The sequence below is a fragment of the Pristiophorus japonicus genome, chromosome 23 (assembly GCF_044704955.1).
Source record: "Pristiophorus japonicus isolate sPriJap1 chromosome 23, sPriJap1.hap1, whole genome shotgun sequence".
NCBI classification, from domain to species: domain Eukaryota; kingdom Metazoa; phylum Chordata; class Chondrichthyes; family Pristiophoridae; genus Pristiophorus; species Pristiophorus japonicus.
Window position 1 is genome coordinate 16,115,429 of NC_091999.1, and position 20,487 is coordinate 16,135,915.

Here is a 20,487-nt window from a genome sequence, read left to right on the forward strand (position 1 = left end):
TGTTAGGATAAGTAAAGTCCAGAACTAGTGGTTTATGATCACCTTGGCCAGGCCGCAATGCTTCAAAATGTGTTGCTGTTGTAAACTTGAGTCTCTGGACTATGCAGTAGCCAGAGACTACCATATTAGGCAATGCCGGCTCCAGTTTGATAAGAAAACAGTGTATAAATGTAAGTTTTTTCCATTGTTCGTTAGCATGGAGATACCCGTGCCTGGTTATACGTGCTCCATCTGTGACTATATTCCACTTGTAAATTGCTTTTCATGCTGATGGTAAAGAATAAATTGATTATAAATAGAAGACTGAATTCGTTACTACTCAAGTGAACAAACAGAAGTTTGTTTTAAATCAACACTTGGTTATTTTGTTTTAAGTTTGGAACTTCATAACTTCCTTAAGAATTAAAAATCCGTTAAAACAGCAAAATCATTAGTAAAGCTATCATTATTAACCTTGAATAAAACATAGCGTAGTTAATTTCAATAGCTCCAATTTAATTCAGACCAATATTTTATTAACTAAACAATACAGAACAGATAAAATGAAACAAAATAGCACATGCTTACAGAACACAGTAAATTACATCATTGTTACCTTCAGGTGCTTTTCCAAATGACTAAAAATACTGACTATGAGTAGACAAATATTGATTTAATTTGTTTAAATGTGAAAAAACAAAGTGCTTTGGAAATTTCAAACCACGCATCAGGCACATGGCAACCGTAACTTCAAGGCTGAAGCTTATCTTTTGTAAAACAAACTCGCCTGACTTTCAGAGTTGCACAGCTTGCCCCAGTCAAAATATATCCACAGCAGCGTCTTTAACTTCAAAATGTAAATCACAAAGATCCACTGCTACTAGTTCCACAATCTGAATTGAAATGAACATACTCAACACATCCACACTTCTGTAAAACTCCCAACATCCAAGACAACAAAGGGTTAAATGGCTTTGAGCTCCATGCAGAGAAAAGTGGGTGAAGCTAAAACAAACATAACAGATGCTTTTTTCAAAAACAGACTTTCAGACAAAAGGAATACTGTAAATTCTTAAACAGTCATGGTCAGGAAAACTTCCACTCTAATATAATTCACCCAAACTTAAATTCCAGCATCCTTTCAGGTTCCTTTCACTCAGTAATCTTGTGCTTTATTTTTCTCGGCACAGACACTGACAGCTTCAGTGTTGGTTTCAACTTTAAGTTCCCCTTTTTCATCTTTTAAATTGTCATCTCAGTAACTTATTCTCTAATTCTGTTTTGTCCTTCCTTTGCTGAGTTCTCGGCTGGGTTAACTTGCACCTTAGATCTTTTTCCCTCTCTGTCTCGCCTGTTCCTTATGCTTCTCCTCTCTCACCTGTTAATTTCTCAAGTCTGTGCACAGAGGTGGGTTGCATAAACCAATATACGCTTCCCTTTGTCAAATTGGAACTTGCCCTCGTCAATTTGACTCTGGACCCAATCGACCGATTTTCAGTACGAGTCACCTTGTGGACTCGCAAGCAATGATGTCAAGTGAGTGGTATGGAGCAGCTTCACATGTTCATTGTTCCTGGCACACTCTGTCAGGTTAGCCATGCTTAGCAAACCCATCGCTCAATTACTGGTAGATTAGTCCTACATCTCCCAGAAATTCTCCATCCTGGATTGATAGCCTGGCTGAGTAAAACGAGTTGGCCAGAGATCTCCGGACCCCAGTTCCACTGAACAAAATATTGATTAATTACTATCTGTCAAGTCAATTTGTTGAGTTTTTGGGTCTGTGCCAATTCGCCCTTTCACACCTAAGTTCAGAAAGCTTTCACTTAACTCGTATTGGTGACAGTAATTATATTTTATTCAGTGAAATTGAGACACTACTCTTTACCAAACCGCGCATCCCAACTCCCCTTGCACCTCTGTCTCCAACCATCTTCATCCCAACTCCTTTCACCCTTATTCTCCACCCTCACTGACCACTCCTCTTAAACCCCTCTCATCTTAGTCATTTCAATTGAAAGGAAACAGAGAGATTGTACCAGTCAGGATTTGAAAGATATTTACAACAGATTCTACAGGTTCTTGGACTTATGGTCTTTCTATATTCTGTCCACGCGATCAGTTAGATAACAGACATTTTCCTGTGAGTACAGAGCTGGACTATTGGGCTCTGATGTGTTTATTTGTTTATTTTGGTGAATCTAAAGCTTTGCCAATTAATTGATGCGATCGGTCTACTTGTTCATCTTTTGTTAAATACATTTCCTGAGTGGGTTCAAATTTAAATTAAAACCAGGTTTGCAGCCATGATGCTCTATTCACACATCGAAGGTGAGAGAGATGCTATGGGGCACACGCTAAGTTCAGCAGTGGAAAGCCTCTCCCCAGTGTGAACTCGCTGGTGTGTCAGCAAGTGGGATGACCAAGTGAATCCCCTGCCACACTGGGCGCAGGTGAATGGCCTCTTCCCGGTGTGAACTCCCTGGTGTGTTCGCAGGCTGGATGACTGAGTGAATCCCTTCCCCCGGTGTGACTGTGCTGATGAATATCGAGGTTAGACGGGGAACTAAATCCCCTCCCACAGTCTCCACATTTCCACGGTTTGTCCATGGTGTGGGTATCCTTGTGTCTCTCCAGGTTGGACGCTCAGTTGAAGCCTGGTCCACACACACAACACATGTACGGTTCTCCCCGCTGTGAATGGTGCAATGTTTTTTCAGGCTGTGTAACTGGTTAAAGCTCTTTTCACAGTCAGTGCACTGGAACACTCACTCGGGTGTGTGTGCCTCGGTACTTCTCCAGTCACACTGATGTTTGCAATTTTTCCCACAGGCAGAAGAGACAAACATTTCTCCTTCTATATTGAAAGGCCGATGATATTCAGGTCCTGAGGAATCGAGTGACTCCATCAGATCTTGGTGTGATGTTTGGTTTGAGTTTTCCATCTTCAAATCCTTTGAATACCTTGTAAAAGGAGTTTACAGATCTCATCACCATAAGTACACAAAAAAATTCAGAACAGTAAATTCTAGTTATTATGGAACATTGTTTCCTCTCTTGTTCCTCCAAGGCTGTAAATCGCTGCCTCCTCCTTCTGCTGAAATCCAAACACATCGCACGTCTCAAGACATTTTATCCTCCATTCCCAGTTTTCCCCACCAACTATGGCTGGTTTCAGTTCTACACTCCCTCTCCTACTCTGATGGTGCTGACTCTGGCTGGGTTCCGTTCTCCTTCACTGGTTCCTCTCCCTCTCTTCCCCTAATGGTGCAGACTCTGGCTGGGTTCAGTTTGACACTCACTGGTTCCACTCCCTCTCCTCCCCTTATGGTGCTGACACTGACTGGGTTCACTTCTGCACTCACTGGTTCCCCTCCCTCTCCTCCCCTGATGGTGCTGAATCTGGCTGAGGCCCTGAAGTTCCAAGCACTCTGTGTTCATTTAAAAGGTGACCACACATGCGCTCTATGGCTCGACGAACAGTGATAGCGGTGCACAGATCTGCATCGTACCTTTACAAAGGCTGCCAACCTGGGCCTGTTCCCGTGAAAAAGTCCCAGAGCTGCAAACGTGGGACCTCTAGGTTCTTAGTCAGGGTTTAGCACCAACACCAGTTACAAATGGATATGGTCTCATAGCCATTACAGAGACATGGTTGCAAGGTGACCAAGACTGGGAACTTAACATTTCGGGGTACTTGACAATCCAGAAGGAAAGACAGAAAAGAAAAGGAGGTGGGGTAGCTCTGATGATAAAGGATGGAATCACCGCCATAGTGAGAAACGATATTGGCTCAAATGATCAGGATGCTGAAACACGTTTAGTTACCAACGGATTGCTATCTTTTCTCTTACACCCTTTCCTCCTCACTGAAATATATTTTTCTTGAGAGTTGTGAAATATCTCCTGAAATGTACACCAACCATCCTACACTTTAATCTATTTTCCCAGTCCACTTTAGCCAACTCAGCCCTTCATAGTCCCCTTTATTTAAGCTTAGTACGCTGGTTAGAGATCATAGAAACATAGAAAATAGGTGCATGATTAGGCCATTTGGCTCTTCGAGCCTGCACCGCAATTCAATGAGGTCATAAGAACATAACATAAGAATTAGGAACAGGAGTAGGCCATCTAGCCCCTCGAGCCTGCTCCGCCATTCAACAAGATCATGGCTGATCTGGCCGTGGACTCAGCTCCACTTACCCGCCTGCTCCCCATAACCCTTAATTCCCTTATTAGTTAAAAATCTATCTATCTGTGACTTGAATACATTCAATGAGCTAGCCTCAACTGCTTCCTTGGGCAGATAATTCCACAGATTCACAACCCTCTGGGAGAAGAAATTCCTTCTCAACTCGGTTTTAAATTGGCTCCCCCATATTTTGAGGCTGTGCCCCCTAGTTCTCGTCTCCCCAACCAGTGGAAACAACCTCTCTGCCTCTATCTTGTCTATCTCTTTCATTATTTTAAATGTTTCTATAAGATCACCCCTCATCCTTCTTAAACTCCAACGAGTAAAGACCCAGTCTACTCAATCTATCATCATAAGGTAAACCTGTCATCTCCGGAATCAACCTAGTGAATCGTTTCTGTACCCCCTCCAAAGCCAGTATATCCTTCCTTAAATAAGGCGACCAAAACTGCACGCAGTACTCCAGGTGCGGCCTCACCAATACCCTATACAGTTGCAGAAGGACCTCCCTGCTTTTGTACTCCATCCCTCTCGCAATGAAGGCCAACATTCCATTCGCCTTCCTGATTACCTGCTGCACCTGCAAACTAACTTTTTGGGATTCATGCACAAGGACCCCCAGGTCCCTCTGCACCGCAGCATGTTGTAATTTCTCCCCATTCAAATAATATTCCCAATTTTTGTTTTTTTTCCCCAAGTGTGGATGACCTCACACTTTCCGACATTGTATTCCATCATGGCTGAACATGCAACTTCAGTACCTCATTCCTACTTTCTCGCCATACCCCTTGATCCCCCTAGCAGTAAGAACTACATCTAACTCCTTTTTGAATATATTGAGTGAATTGGCCTCAACAACTTTCTGTGGTGGAGAATTCCATAGTTTCGCCACTCTGAGTGAAGAAGTTTCTCCTCATCTCTGTCGTAAGTGGCTTACCCCTTATCCTTAGACTGTGATCCCTGGTTCTGGACTTCCCCAACATTTTTGAACATTCTTCCTGCATCTAACCTGTCTAAACCCGTCAGAATTTTAAACGTTTCTATGAGATCCCCTCTCATTCTTCTGAACTCCAGTGAATAGAAGCCCAGTTGATCCAATCTTTCTTGATATGTCAGTCTCGCCATCCCGGGAATCAGTCTGGTGAACCTTCGCTGCACTCCATCAATAGCAAGAATGTCCTTCCTCAAGTTAGGAGACCAAACTGTACACAATACTCCAGTGTGGCCTCACCAAGGCCCTGTACACTGTAGTAACACATCCCTGCCCAGTACTCAAATCCCCCAGCTATGAAGGCTAACATGCCAGTAGCTTTCTTAACCGCCTGCTGTATCTGCATGCCAACCTTCAATGACTGATGTACCATGACACTCAGGACTCGTTGCACCTCCCCTTTTCCTAATCTGTCACCATTCAGATAATTGTCTGTCTCTCTGTTTTTACCACCAAAGTGGATAACCTCACATTTATCCACATTATATTTCATCTGCCATGCATTTGCCCACTCACCTAACCTATCCAAGTCACTCTGCAGCCTCATAGCATCCTCCTCGCAGCTCACACTGCCACCCAACTTAGTGTCATCCGCAAATGTGGAGATACTACATTTAATCCCCTCGTCTAAATCATTAATGTACAATGTAAACAGATGGGGCCCCAGCACAGAACCTTGCGGTACCCCACTAGTCACTGCCTGCCATTCTGAAAAATATCCATTTACTCCTACTCTTTGCTTACTGTCTGCCAACCAGTTCTCAATCCACGTCAGCACACTATCGCCAATCCCATGTGCTTTAACTTTGTACATTAATCTCTTGTGTGGGACCTTGTCGAAAGGCTTCTGAAAGTTCAAATACACCACATCAACTAGTTCTCCCTTGTCCACTCTACTGGAAACATCCCCAAAGAATTCCAGAAGATTTGTCAAGCATGATTTCCCTTTCACAAATCCATGCTGACTTGGACCTATCATGTCACCTCTTTCCAAATGCGCTGCTATGAAATCCTTAATAATTGATTCCATCATTTTACCCACTATCGATGTCAGACTGACGGTTCGATAATTCCCTGTTCTCCCTCCCTCATTTTTTAAAAAGTGGGGTTACGTTGGCTACCATCCACTCCTTAGGAACTGATCCAGAGTCTATGGAATGTTGGAAAATGACTGTCAATGCATCCGCTATTTCCAAGGCAACCTCCTTACATACTCTGGGATGCAATCCATCAGGCACTGGGGATTTATCGGCCTTCAATCCAATCAATGTGCCCAACCCAATTTCCCAACTAATAAGAATTTCCCTCAGTTCGTCCTTCTTACTAGACCCTCTGACCCCTTTGATATCCGGAAGGTTGTTTGTGTCCTCCTTAGTGAATACCGAACCAAAGTACTCGTTCAATTGTTCTGCGATTTCTTTGTTTCCCGTTATGACTACCCCTGATTCTGAGTGCAGGGGACCAACGTTTGCCTTTACTAATCTTTTTCTCATTACATATCGATAGAAGCTTTTGCAGTGCGTTTTAATGTTCCCTGCAAGCTTCTTCTCGTACTCTATTTTCCCTGCCCGAATCAAACCTTTTGTCCTCCTCTGCTGAGTGCTAAATTTAGCCCAGTCCCTGTGTTCGCTGCTATTTCTGGCCAATTTGCATGCCACTTCCTTGGCTTTAATACTGTCCCTGATTTCCCTTGATAGCCACGGTTGAGCCACCTTCCCTTTTTATTTTTATGCCAGTCAGGGATGTACAATTGTTGTAGTTCATCGATGCAGTCTCTAAATGTCTGCCATTGCCCATCCACTGTCAACCCCTTAAGTATCATTCGCCAATCTATCCTAGCCAATTCACGCCTCATACCTTCAAAGTTACCCTTCTTTAAGTTCTGGACCATGGTCTCTGAATTAACTGTTTCATTCTCCATCCTAATGTCGAATTCCACCATATTATGGTCACTCTTCCCCAAGGGGCCTCACATTACACATTCCTCGCTCATTACACAACACCCAGTCTAAGATGGCCTCCCCCCTAGTTGGTTCCTCGACATATTGGTCCAGAAAACCATCCCTTATGCACTCCAGGAAATCCTCCTCCACCGTATTGTTTCCAGTTTGGTTAGCCCAATCTATATGCATATTAAAGTCACCCATGATAACTGCTGCACCTTAATTGCATGCACCCCTAATTTCCTGTTTGATGCCCTCCCCAACATCACTACTATTGTTTGGAGGTCTGTACACAACTCCCACTAACGTTTTTTGCCATTTGGTGTTCTGCAGCTCTACCCATATAGATTCCACATCATCCAAGCTAATGTCCTTCCTAACTATTGCATTAATCTCCTCTTTAACCAGCAATGCTACCCCACCTCCTTTTCCTTTTATTCTATCCTTCCTGAATGTTGAATACCCGTGGATGTTGAGTTCCCAGCCCTGATCATCCTGGAGCCACGTCTCTGTAATCCCAATCACACCATATCCGTTAACATCTATTTGCACAGTTAATTCATCCATCTTTTTACGGATACTCCTTGCATTAAGACACAGAGCCTTCAGCTTTGTCTTTTTAACACACATTGTCCCTTTATAATTTTGCTGTAATGTGGCCCTTGGGATTCTCTGCCCTCCACTTTTACTATTCTCCTTTCTCTCTTTTGCCTCTGTCTCCCTTTTATTTCCCTCTGCCTCCCTACATAGGTTCCCATCCCCCTGCCATCTGAATTTGAAATTGAATCATGCTACTGATTCCAAGGGGATCTTTTACTTGGAGATTGTTTATTAATCCTGTCTCATTACACAGGACCAGATCTAAGATAGCTTGCCCCCTGGTTGGTTCCGTTATATACTGTTCAAGGAACCCATCCCTTATGCACTCGATGAACTCTTCCTCAAGGCTACCTGACCAATTTGATTTGTCCAATCAATATGGAGATTAAAATTACCCATGATTATTGCTGTTCCCTTTTTACTAGCCCCCACTATTTCGTGGTTTATATTCTGACCAACAGAGTTGCTGCTGTTCGGGGGCCTATAGAATACACCCACCAAGTGACTTTTTCCCTTTATTATTCCTTATCTCCACCCAAACTGTTTCAGCACACAGCCGATTTAATCAACTGGTTCTCCTTAGATAATAAAGATCACATATATTTAATTGCAGTTCCAAACCTACAACAATACCAAAGATTTCTTAAAGAAAATAAAGTCACATATCCACCAGCCAATCACTTACCTGCTTGGCTGTGACGTCACACTTCGATTTCGATTTTTTTTCACTTTATGTTCCTGCTGCAGCTGGCCTCCTCCTGACTGCTGCCCTTTGTACTCCTGCGTCCGCACAGGTCTCGCGATGCTGGCCTCCTCCTCACTGCCGCCCTTTGTACTCCCGCGTCCGCACAGGTCTCGCGATGCTGGCCTCCTCCTGACTGCCGCTCTTTGTACTCCCGCGTCCGCACAGGTCTCGCGATGATGGCCTCCTCCTGACTGCCGCCCTTTGTACTCCCGCGTCCGCTCAGGTCTCGCGATGCTGGCCTCCTCCTGACTGCTGCCCTTTGTACTCCCGCGTCCGCTCAGGTCTCGCGATGCTGGCCTCCTCCTGACTGCTGCCCTTTTTACTCCCGCGTCCGCTCAGGTCTCGCGATGCTGGCCTCCTGACTGCTGCCCTTTGTACTCCCGCGTCCGCTCAGGTCTCGCGATGCTGGCCTCCTCCTGACTGCTGCCCTTTGTACTCCCGCGTCCGCTCAGGTCTCGCGATGCTGGCCTCCTGACTGCTGCCCTTTGTACTCCCGCATCCAATCAAGTCTCGCGATGCTGGCCTCCTCCTGACTGCCGCTGCTCCAAGCTGCCACTACCCTTTGTACTCCCACGTTCGCTCAGGTCTCGCAATGCTGGTCTCCTCCCGACTATTCCACAGAAGCACGGGGTTTGTCTGCTTTTATTCATGAATTTAACAAGTCTATATTAAAAGGATGAATTTTAAAAATCTGCATTAAAATATGAGCCAGTGGGTTGTGAGCCCCAGAGCCTTGTGTCCACGGCAAACGAACCAAATGTGGGCAGCAGAAATGTTACAAGGACACCCTCACAGCTTCCCTGATAAAGTGCGACATCACCACTGACACCTGGCAGTCCCTGGCCAAAGACTGCCCTGGATGGAGAAAGTGCATCCAGGAGGGCATTGAGTACTTTGAGTCTCAATGCCGAGAGCATGAAGAGGTCAAGTTCAGGCACGGAAGGAGTGTGCAGCAAACCTGTCCCGCCCACCAGTGACACAGTCTGTGGTTCTCGTATTGGACTGTTTAGCCACCAAATAACTCACTTCAGGAGTGGAAGCAAGTCTTCCTCGATTCCGAAGGACTGCCTATGATGATGATGATGATGTGTCCAAAAGGGCGCACAATAAAGGCCCATAGCCTCCCCTGGCCCCAGGCCCTGAACAAGGGATTGCACAAGGTCGCGCCCTGTGGCTCAGACAATCAGTGGCACAAATCCCGCCCCTCGGGCTCCCCAATTGGTTGGAGGACCTGTCGCTGGCTCGTTCCTCCAACCCCGACCCGCTCGCTCCGCATTGGTTGGAAGCTCCCGTCAATCAGGCCCGGTCACATGTCCCTCGAGCTGCTCCGCCAAACTGGTGAAAACTGGTCTCGGGGACCCGGATGGGCGGCTCTCGGGTTTGGATTTCCCTTTATTCTCTCCCTATCCCCCCCGCTCCCCCGCGCAAGTCTCTACCCAATCGGAGTGGAGGAAAGTCGCTTTGCATCACCGCTCGAGGCACTTTAACGGACACAAACGCCTTTCCCCAGAAGGCGCCGCGCCGACTCCACACCACAGGATCCGAGTGCACAGGCGCAGCTCCGAGTGTGGGGGGGAGGAGGCGGTTGGTGTCCCCTGGGCATGCGCGACTATTACCGATGGCGATCGCGAGGGGGGCGCTGTGCCGGACGCTTTTCCCGGTGTGCATGCGCAGACTCTCGGCTGTCAATCACCAATCAGGCAGCTCAGCTGCTGGTGAGACCTGTGACATCATCGAATCCCTGACATTGACAGCACAGAAGGAGGCCATTCAGCCCACCGTGTCCCTGCCGGCTGGCACATAGCTCTGCAGCCTAATCCCACTGTACAGCTCTTGGTCTGTAGCTCTGTAGGTTACGGCACAATAAAGAAAGCCGTACATTTATATAGCGCCTTTCACGAACACCGGACGTCACAAAGCTATTCACAGAGAATGAAGTACTTTTGGAGTGTAGTCACTGTTGTAATGTGGGAAAGGCGGCAGCTAATTTGTGACCAGCAAACTCCCACAGACAGAAATGTGATAAAGACCAGATAAACTGTTTTTGTTATTTTGATTAAAGGACAAATATTGGCCATGACGCCGGGGGTAGCTTCCCTCCTCTTTTTCGAAATAGTGCCATGAGATCTTTTACGTCCACCAGAGAGAGAGTTGACCAGGCTTCGGTTTAAAGCCTCATCCGAAAGATGGCTCCTCCGACAGTGCAGTGACACTGGAGTGTCAGCGTAGATTTTTTGTGCTCAAGTCTCTGGAGTGGGACTTGAACCCACAACCTTCTGACTCACTGAGCCACTCTATCTAGGCCCGTCAAGTGCATATCCAAGTACTTTTAAATGTTATGAGGTTTTCTGCCGCTACCATCCTTTCAGGCAGTCAGTTCCAGACTCCCACCATCCTCTCGGTGAAAAGATTTCTCAAATCCCATCTAAACATTTCACCAATTACTTTAAATCTATGCACCCCCAGCGATTGACCCTCTGCTAAGGGAAATAGATCCTTCCTATCTACTCTATCTAGGCCCCTCATAATTTTATACACCTCAATGAGGTCTCCCCTCAGCGTCCTCTTTTCCTAAACAAACAACCCCAGTCTATCCAATCTGTCCTCATAGCTAAAATTCTCAAGTCCAGGCAACATCCTCGTAAATCTTTGTACCCTGAGTGGTGCAATCACATCTTTCTTGTAATGTGGTGACCAGAACTGCACACAGTACTCTAGCTGTGGCCTAACTAGAACCTAGCCAGAGTCAGCACCTTCAGGGGAGGGGAACCAGTGAGTGTAGAAATGAAACCAGCCAGAGTCAGCACCTTCAGGGAAGGAGAGGGAGGGGAACCATTGAGTGTAGAACTGAATCCAACCAGTGTCAGCACCTTCAGGAGAGGAGAGGGAGAGGAACCATTGAGTGTAGAACTGAATCCAACCAGTGTCAGCACCTTCAGGGGAGGAGAGGGAGAGGACCCAGTGAATGTAGAACTGAACCCAGCCAGAGTCAATACCTTCAGCAAGAAGGAAAAAATATTGGCAATGATGTAATGGGTTTGGATTTCAACATGGGGAGTAGGGATGACTTTTGTAAACTCCTTTTTCAGGGGATTAGAAGGGGAAGATTTGCAGATGGGAAACTGGAACCAAACATCACCAAGATCTCACAGAGTCACTTGATCCACCGCAACATGAATATCATTGGCCTTTGAATGTGGAAGGAGAAATGTTTGTCTCTTCTGCCTGCAGGCAAATATTCCAAACATCAGTGTGACTGCAAAAGCACTGAGACACACACAGCCGAGTGAGAGTGTTCCATGGCACTGCCTTTGGAAAGAGCTTTAACCAGTTACACAGCCTGAAAAAACATCGCACCATTCACAGCGCAGAGAATTTGTAAACGTATTGTGTGTGGGCGAGGCTTCAACTGATCATCCAATCTGGAGAGATACCAGCAGCATGGAGAAACCGTGGGAATGTGGAGACTGTGGGAAGGGATTCAGTTACCCGTTCTGAGCTGGAAATTCACAAGCGCATTCACACTGGGGAGAGGCTGTTCACCTGTTCAGAGTATGGGAAAGGATTCACTCAGCCATCCCACCTGCTGAGACACCAGCGAATACATACCGGGGAGAGGCCGTTCATCTGCTCCATGTGTGGGAAGGGATTCAGTGATTCATCCAGCCTACTGGCACACCAGCCAGTTCACACTGGGGAGTGGCCATTCACCTGTGTCCGTGTGTGGGAAGGGATTCACTTGTTCATCCAACCTACTGGCACACCAACTTGTTCACACCAATAAGAAACCGTTTAAATGTTCTGACTGTGAGAAGAGCTTTAAAACCAGAAATGATCTGAGGAAACACCAATGCACTCACACTGGGGAGAGGCCGTTCACCTGCTCCGTCTGTGGGAAGCGATTTACTGCTCCATACAACCTGCTGACACACCAGCGAGTTCACATTGGGGAGAGGCCGTTCACTTGCTCAGAGTGTGGGAAGCGATTCACTCAGAAATCCAACCTGCTGACACACCAGCGGGTTCGCACTGAGGAGAGGCCATTCACATGTTCCATCTGTTGGAAGGGATTCACTGCCCCATACAACCTGCTGAGACACCTGCGAGTTCACAAGTGACTGCAGGGTTGGATTCTGCTGTGAATCACATCAGGACTGAATCGTGTTCATTCTGACAGTCGGGCTGTGTTTCCCCTGTAACTGGGCTGGATTTAATGTTCTGGATATCTGACAAATAAATCAGCTTTGGTTCCAACACACAGTGTGTCGATTCCTTGAATTCTCCAATATAAGAAGAGACTAATTGTTGTACTGTTACTAACTGTTCCTTTTTTGGAACTTTTCTCCTTCATTTAACAAAGACCTGTCCTTATGCAGCACCTCACATGACCTCAAAGTGCTTTACAGCCAATGAAGTGCAACAACACCAAAGTACATTTGAAGTGCATTCACTGTTGTAGTATAGGAAATGCAGCAGATGATTTGCACACAGCAAGCTGCCATGAACAGCAATGGCCAGAGAATCTGTTTGAGTGATATTGGTTGAGAGCTGATGGGGCCTCGGTTGAACGACTCATCTGAAAGATGGCAACACTGACAGTGCAGCAATCCTGTGCAGTACCTGTCCTGGGAGTGTTTGATGGGACAGTGTAGAGGGAGCTTTACTCTGTATCTAACCCGTTCTGTACCTGCCCTGGGAGTGTTTGATGGGACAGTGTAGAGGTAGCTTTACACTGTATCTAACCAGTACTGTACCTGCCCTGGGCGTTTTGATGATACCGTGTAGAGAGAGCTTTACTCTGTATCTAACCCGTGCTGTACCTGCCCTGGGAGTGTTTGTTGGGAAAGTGTAGAGAGACCTTTACTCTGTATCTAACCCCGTGCTTTACCTGCCCTGGAAGTGCTTTAGGCAGACACAAGGTGCTCAGAATGACCCATTCCCAAACACTGACATCCATCACATCGATGAGAACATCATTTAACCCAAAGATAAGGAAAACCCATCGGTTCCTCCCCTGGACACAGATCCGGAGGGACAGTGAGTCTCCCGAACATTGTTGTACAGTGTGTTCGATAGCTCACCCCTGGGTCTGAGCCTTTTAGTGATGATTTGAATTTGATGCCCTCGAGTTGCTGACTCACCGACTGGTATAAATAGTTTTTCCTCACTTACCGATCAAACTTTGAACACCTCCCTCAGATCTCCAATGACCCTTTGGTATAATGAAAAGAGTTCCAGTTTCTCCAATCTGCCCTGATAACTAAAGCCTCTCTTCCCTGGTATCATCTCAGTGAATCTCTCTGCACCCTCTCCATGGCCTCGATATCCTTACTGGTGTAAGATCCCCAAAACCTGACACAATACTCGAACTGCAGCCTAACCAATGATTTGTGCACGTTTACATGACCTCTGCCCTTTTGTACTACACAGCCCTATTTATAAACCATAGGACCCTTTGTGCTTCTTTAACCACGTTATCAACATAAAATGGCTAAAATACATTGACTTTGACTTAAATGTGCATCATGGGAAAGATAAGTTTAGTCTGAGTTAGAAACTCAAACAATCGATTCACTGCAGACAGGTCACCATGGCAACACTGATAAGACATTCCATTCACTGAATCCACAGTTGCAATCTGTAATCAGATCAGGGAAAAGAACAGGGTTTGTCTGTGAGTAACCAGAATGTAAGCTTAAACCAGAGTGAGTAACACAATAGATTAGAATATAACGCGTGATGCTTATACCTATAATTGTGAAACTATAAGAACTAACAACTAACAGCAGGCAGGGGAGTTTAGGGATAATGAGAAAATTATTGAAGAAAAGTAACTGCTGGGAACCAGGGAAAGTGTCCTTGTAAATCACGGATTAGAGACGTTCTAGCTGTCTTTTCCTCGTATCCTGCCCAAACCCAGCAGACAAGTCAAAGAAGAGTCCAGTGCCAGAGATGGACCAGTGCAGGGCATAAAAGTGAGGGGTGACTGATGTACGAGGGCAGTGGGGACTAGAGACACCGGAGATCAAGCTCAGGGCACCCGAGGTACCATCCAGCGGGCTGACCTGGTGTCAGTTACTGTGGACACGCGGGACTTGCATCTTTACTCTGATGTGGTAGAGCACAGAGAATCTGCTCAAATTACAGTTCTTAAAATCTTAATGTTTCTAATAATAATCATTGAATATATTTAAGGTGGAGATAGACATATTTTTGAGCGATCAGGGAGTGAAGGGTTATGGGCAGCGGGCAAGGAAGTTGATTAGAGGCCAGGATCAGATCAGCCATGATCTTATTGAATGACGGAGCAGACTCGAGGAGCCAGATGGCCTACTCCTGCTCCTATTTCTTATGTTCTTGTGTTCTAACACTCGTCTCTCGATCCTCAATAAGACATGGAATTAGCTGGAATCCTACAATCCTAAATCTCTCTGATCCTCTACTCCATTGAAAGTTTTACCATTTAATATACATTTCCTCCCTTTTTTCTTCCTCCCGAAATCTATCGCAGCACATTTCTCTGCATTAACTTTCATTTCACATCTACCTGCCCAATTATTAACCTGTGTATTGACAATGAAGGCACTTAAAGTCCTCTTCACAGTTAGCCATGGACCCTTTTTGGTGTTCCCTGGAGATTTTGATTGTGTGCCCCATATACCCAAGCCCAGATCATTTCTCTATATTGAGCAGAGCAATGGTTCCAACACTGACTCTGGGCTCACCACTGTTTACATCCCCCCAGTCTGAAGAACCTCCATTAACCGCCACTCTCTGTTTTCTGCCCTTGACCCAACTTCCTCTCCACGCTGCCACACTCCCTTTAATACTGCGAGCATTAATTTGGTCAACAAGCCTCCTGTCCGGCATCTTATCAAACACCTTTTGACAATCCATCTACACAACATTTATTTCCTTTCTCACTGCACTGTGTGATTTTCTGAAACCCTGCTGCCTGTCCTGAATGAATCCATTTCACTAACAGATGATGCAATGTTTACTCCACCCCACAGGGTTCAATCTGTTTAAGCCACAACACAAAATCCCGATTCCTCCTGGAGCTTAAGAGACAACACGCCGCATTATCTGCTGCACCACAACCACCCGCCAGTTTCAGACACAGACTCTGGGACCAGCAGGAAGTGCTGGGAAATCCCCAACGAGTTAGAGAGTGTCTATAATGGAGGAGAAATGGGGAGTGGTCAGGGAGTGTCTGTAAATGGAGGAGAAATAGCAACTGGTCAGGGAGCGTCCGTAAATGGAGAAATGGGGACTGGTCAGGGAGCATCTGTAAATGGAGGAGGTATGGGGACTGATCAGGGAGTGTCTGTAAATGGAGGAGAAATGAGGACCGGTCAGGGAGTGTCTGTAAATGGAGGAGAAATGAGGACCGGTCAGGGAGTGTCTTTAAATGGAGGAGAAATGAGGACCGGTCATGGAGTGTCTGTTAATGGAGAAATGGGGACCTGTTAGGGAGCGTCTGTAAATGGAGGAGAAATGGGGACTGGTCTGGAAGCATCTGTAAATTTGGGAGAAATGGGGACTGGACAGGGAGTGTCCGTAAATGGAGAAATGGGTACCGATCAGGGAGCGTTTGCAAATGGAGGGAAAATGGGAATTGTTCAGGGAGCGTCTGTAAATTAAGTAGAAATTACTATTTTTAGTGAACAAATGTATAATTTCCCGTGTCCCAGCTCCTGTAAATACTGGCCGTAAAGGGATCGAATCCTCAGGAGGCTCAACACTGCTGGCTGTTCATGAGTCAGTGATCTAGCATCACATTCATGGGCTTCTGCTGTGTATATTTAATAAAGTGTCAGGAGCATTTCACAAACAGTGAGGAACCAGTGAGTGTAGAACTGAACCCAGCCAGAGTCAGTACCTTCAGCGGAGGGGAACCAGTGAGTGTAGAACTCAACCCAGCTAGAGTCAGCACTTCAGTAGAGGGGTACCAGTGAGTGTAGAACTGAACCCAGCCAGAGTCAGTACCTTCAGGGGAAGGGAACTAGTGAGAGTAGAACTGAACCCAGCCAGAGTCAGTACCTTCAGGGGAAGGGAACCAGTGAGTGTAGAACTGAACCCAGCCAGAGTCAGTACATTCAGGGGAGGGGAGCCAGTGACTGTAAAACTGAACCCAGCCAGAGTCAGCACCTTCAGGGGAAGGGAACGAGTGAGAGTAGAACTGAACCCAGCCAGAGTCAGTACCTTCAGGTGGGAGGGGGCGAGCCCGAGTTGGGGTAGGGGGAGAGACGGGCCTGGGGGAGCCGTAGTTGGTGGAGAGGGGAAGGGAGAAAGAACGAGTTGGGGGAGAGGGGTGGAGAGGGAGAGCCTGAGTTGGGGGAGGGGGGATGGGGAGAGCACAAGTTGGGGGAGAGGGGGAGGGGAAGAGCACGAGTTGGGGTAGAGGGTTAGAGCCCGATTGAGGGGGAGGGGGGATCCCGGGTTGCGGGGGAGGGGGATGAGGAAAGCTCGTGTTGGGGGAGAGAGGGAGGGGGAGCCCGAGTTTGGGGAGAGGGGGAGGGGGAGCCCGAGTTGAGGGAGAGGTGGAGGGGGAGAGCCCGAGTTGGGGGAGAGAGGGAGGGGGAGAGCCCGTGTTGGGGGAGAGGGTGAGGGAGGGGGAGAGCCCGAGTTGGGGGAGTGGGGGAGGGGGGAGCCCAAGTTATTTGGGGAGAGGGGGAAGGGGAGGAGCCTGAGTTGTGGGGAGGAGAGGAGCCCGAGTTGGGGGGTGGGGAGGAACCCCAGTTGGGGGAGGTGAGAAGCCCCAGTTGTGGGGGAGAGGAGTAGCCTGAGTTGCGGGGGGGGGGGGTGTGGTGATAGCTCGAGTCGGGGGGGAGGGGAGGATGTAGGAGCCCGAGTCGGTAGGAGATGGGAGAGTGAAGGAGCCCAAGTTGGGAGGGGAGGGAGCCCGAGCCAGAGTGTGGTGGGTGGGAGGGGAGGGAGCCCGAGTTGTGGGGGGAGGGTAGGGAGCCCGAGTTGAGCTGGGAGAGAGCCCGAGTTGGGGAGAGGAGGGGTGGGAGCCCGAGTTGGGGGAGGGGTGTGTTCTGTATCTGTAAAGCATGCACTCCCATGTTCTGCCAACAGGTATCACATCCCCTGAAGTCCCAAGGGATCCCAGCATCCCTTGGGAGCACTGTATATAAGCCGGCCCCTAAGGCATGTTCCTCATTCTGGAGTGCCTTAATAAAGACTGAGGTCACTGTTACTTTAACCTCCCTGTTTGCAGTCTCATCTCTGTTAGGAACACAATAACTGGCGTAGACTATGCAAATCCAATGGAAAGATGCAGCAAACTGTGGGCGTCCTGGAGAAGGTCTTGGAGGATGGGGACTAGGAAGCCTATGTCGAACGGCTAAACCAGTACTTTGTAGCCAATGAGCTGGATGGAGAAGGAGGTGCTGCGAAAAGGAGAGCAGTCCTCCTCACGGTTTGCGGGGCACCGACCTACAGCCTCATGAAGAATCTTCTGGCTTCAGTGAAACTCACAGATAAGTCGTATGAGGAGCTGTGTGCACTGGTTCGGGAGCATCTTAACCCGAGGGAGAGCGTGCTGATGGCGTGGTATCGGTTCTACATGTGCCAGCGATCTGAAGGTCAGGAAGTGGCGAGCTACATCGCCGAGCTAAGGCGACCTGCAGGACAATGTGAATATGATGGCTACCTGGAGCAGCTGCTCGGAGACTTTTTTGTACTGGGCATTGGCCACGAGACCATCTGACGAAAACTTTTGACTGAAGAGACACCGACCCTCAGTCAGTCCATTGAAATAGCATAGGCGTTTATGTCCGTCAGTGATAACACCAAACAAATCTCTCAGCACACAAGTGCTTGCAATGTTCACAAATTAATTGGAACTGTGTTTGTGAGCAGAAATGTACAGGGCAGAAACCACGAGTTTGCAACAGCCAGAAGGCCTCAGGTGACCAGATGACTCAGAGTCCGCAACAAAGGATGAATGCAAGGTAATTCACACCTTGTTGGCGTTGTGCAGGCTTCCATTCAGCCTATTCATGCCGCTCCAAAGGGTATGTTTGCAACAGCTGTGGAACAATGGGGTTCCTCCAACGAGCTTGCAACCTGCTGACCACCACGTGGCAGAGGAAGATCGGTCCATGGTGGATAAAAGCAATTTCGAGCCTCAGAGAGAGGAGGCAGATGCTGAAGTAGACGGGCTGTACACATTTTCGACAAAATGTCCACCTATAATGCTAAATGTTAAATTGAATGGCTTACCCGTAGCCATGGAACTGGACACTAGCGCTTGCCAATCCATCATGGGTAAAAAGATGTTTGAGAGACTGTGGTGCAACAAGACTCTCATACCAGCCCTGAGCCCCATGCACACGAAACTGAGAACGTACACCAAAGAGCTCATCACTGTTCTGCGCAGCGCCATGGTCAAGGTCACCTACGAGGGCACGGTGCATGAACTGCCACTCTGGATTGTCCCGGGCGATGGCCACACACTGCTTGGAAGGAGTTGGCTGGGCAAAATCCGCTGGAACTGGGATGACATCCGAGCGCTATCACATGTCGATGAGGCCTCATGTACCCAGGTTCTTAAAAATATCCTTCCCTTTTTGAGCCAGGCATTAGACATTTTTACCGGGGCGAAGGTGCTCATCCACTTGGTCCCAGAGGTACGGCCCATTCACCACAAGGTGCGAGCGGTACCTCACATGATGAGGGAGAGAGTGGAAATCGAGTTGGACAGGCTGCAACGCGAGGACATCATCTCCCCAGTGGAATTCAGTAAGTGGGCCAGCCCGATTGTTCCTAAGTGATGGCACAGTCAGGATTTGCGGCGATTATAAAGTAACTATTAATTATTTCTCGCTACAGGACCAATACCCACTACCTAAGGCAGACTACGTATTTGAGATGCTGACAGGAGGCAAGACGTTCACCAAGCTCGACTAAACTTCGGCCTACATGACGCAGGAGCTGGAGGAGACTTCGAAGGGCCTCACCTGCATCAACACGCACAAGGGACTGTTCATCTCCAACAGATGCCCGTTTGGATTTCGGTTGGCTGCAGCGATCTTCCAGAGAAACATGGAGAGCCTACTCAAGTCGGTACCATGCACAGTGGTCTTTCAGGACGACATATTGGTCATGGGTCGGGACACTGTGGAGCACCTACAAACCTAGAGGGGGTCCTCCAGCGAATGGATCGCGTAGGGCTGCGGCTGAAGAGGTCGAAATACGTTTTCATGGCAATCGAAGTGGAGTTTTTGGGGAGAAAGATTGCGGCGGACGGCATTCGGCCCACATACGCCAAGACAGAGCCTATCAGGAACGCGCCCAGGCCACAGAACATCATGGAGCTGCGGTCGTTCCTGGGACTTCTCAACTATTTTGGCAAATTTCTACCGGGGTTAAGCACCCTCTTAGAGCCCTTACATGTGTTATTGCGTAAAGGTGAGAACTGGGTATGGGGGAAAAAAACAAGTAATTGCTTTTGAGAAAGCTAGAAACATTTTATGCTCCAACAAGCTGCTTGTATTGTATAAGCTGTGTAAAAGACTTGTGCGAGCATGTGTTTTGGATCGATAATAATAGATCCAGATTCGGGATCTGGATGAATGTTAAATAAGAGACAAGACAAATAAAGTAAAGATAAAACACCATTTACTGAGAGAAAGGAAACATCATACAGTTTACGAAGAAAAGGGAAGTATGATAAGATGCAACAAAGCTCACAGCCTTCGACCCGTCGGGAACTCCGCAACGACGGCTGGTCTGGAGCCTTAGGGGTCCTGGCACCACTCGCGAATCACGGTCTAAGGTGAAATTCAAAGAGCTACTGGACAGTTCCGTTCCTTTATACTGTTGAATAAACATAGGTGCATGTGGCGTATGGACAACTCCTAATCTGTAAGGCCCCAGATGGTCTTCCACAAAGCATGAGGCCTCGAGGCGCTGATCGTCCCACAAACAAGATGGTGTGCGCATCAAGGTCTCTCTCTCTCTGGATCAACAACATTCCACGAGGCATGAAGCAGAATACACACTGTAAGTGTCGGAATATCATAATTAA

The 20,487-nt window shown here is 47.5% G+C and overlaps 1 pseudogene; it reads left to right on the forward strand.

Annotated features, from left to right (window-relative positions):
- LOC139235403 (zinc finger protein 615-like) overlaps positions 1–12,568 on the forward strand; it is a 39,860-nt pseudogene extending 27,292 nt beyond the window's left edge.
- Positions 12,569–20,487: the final 7,919 nt, after the last annotated feature.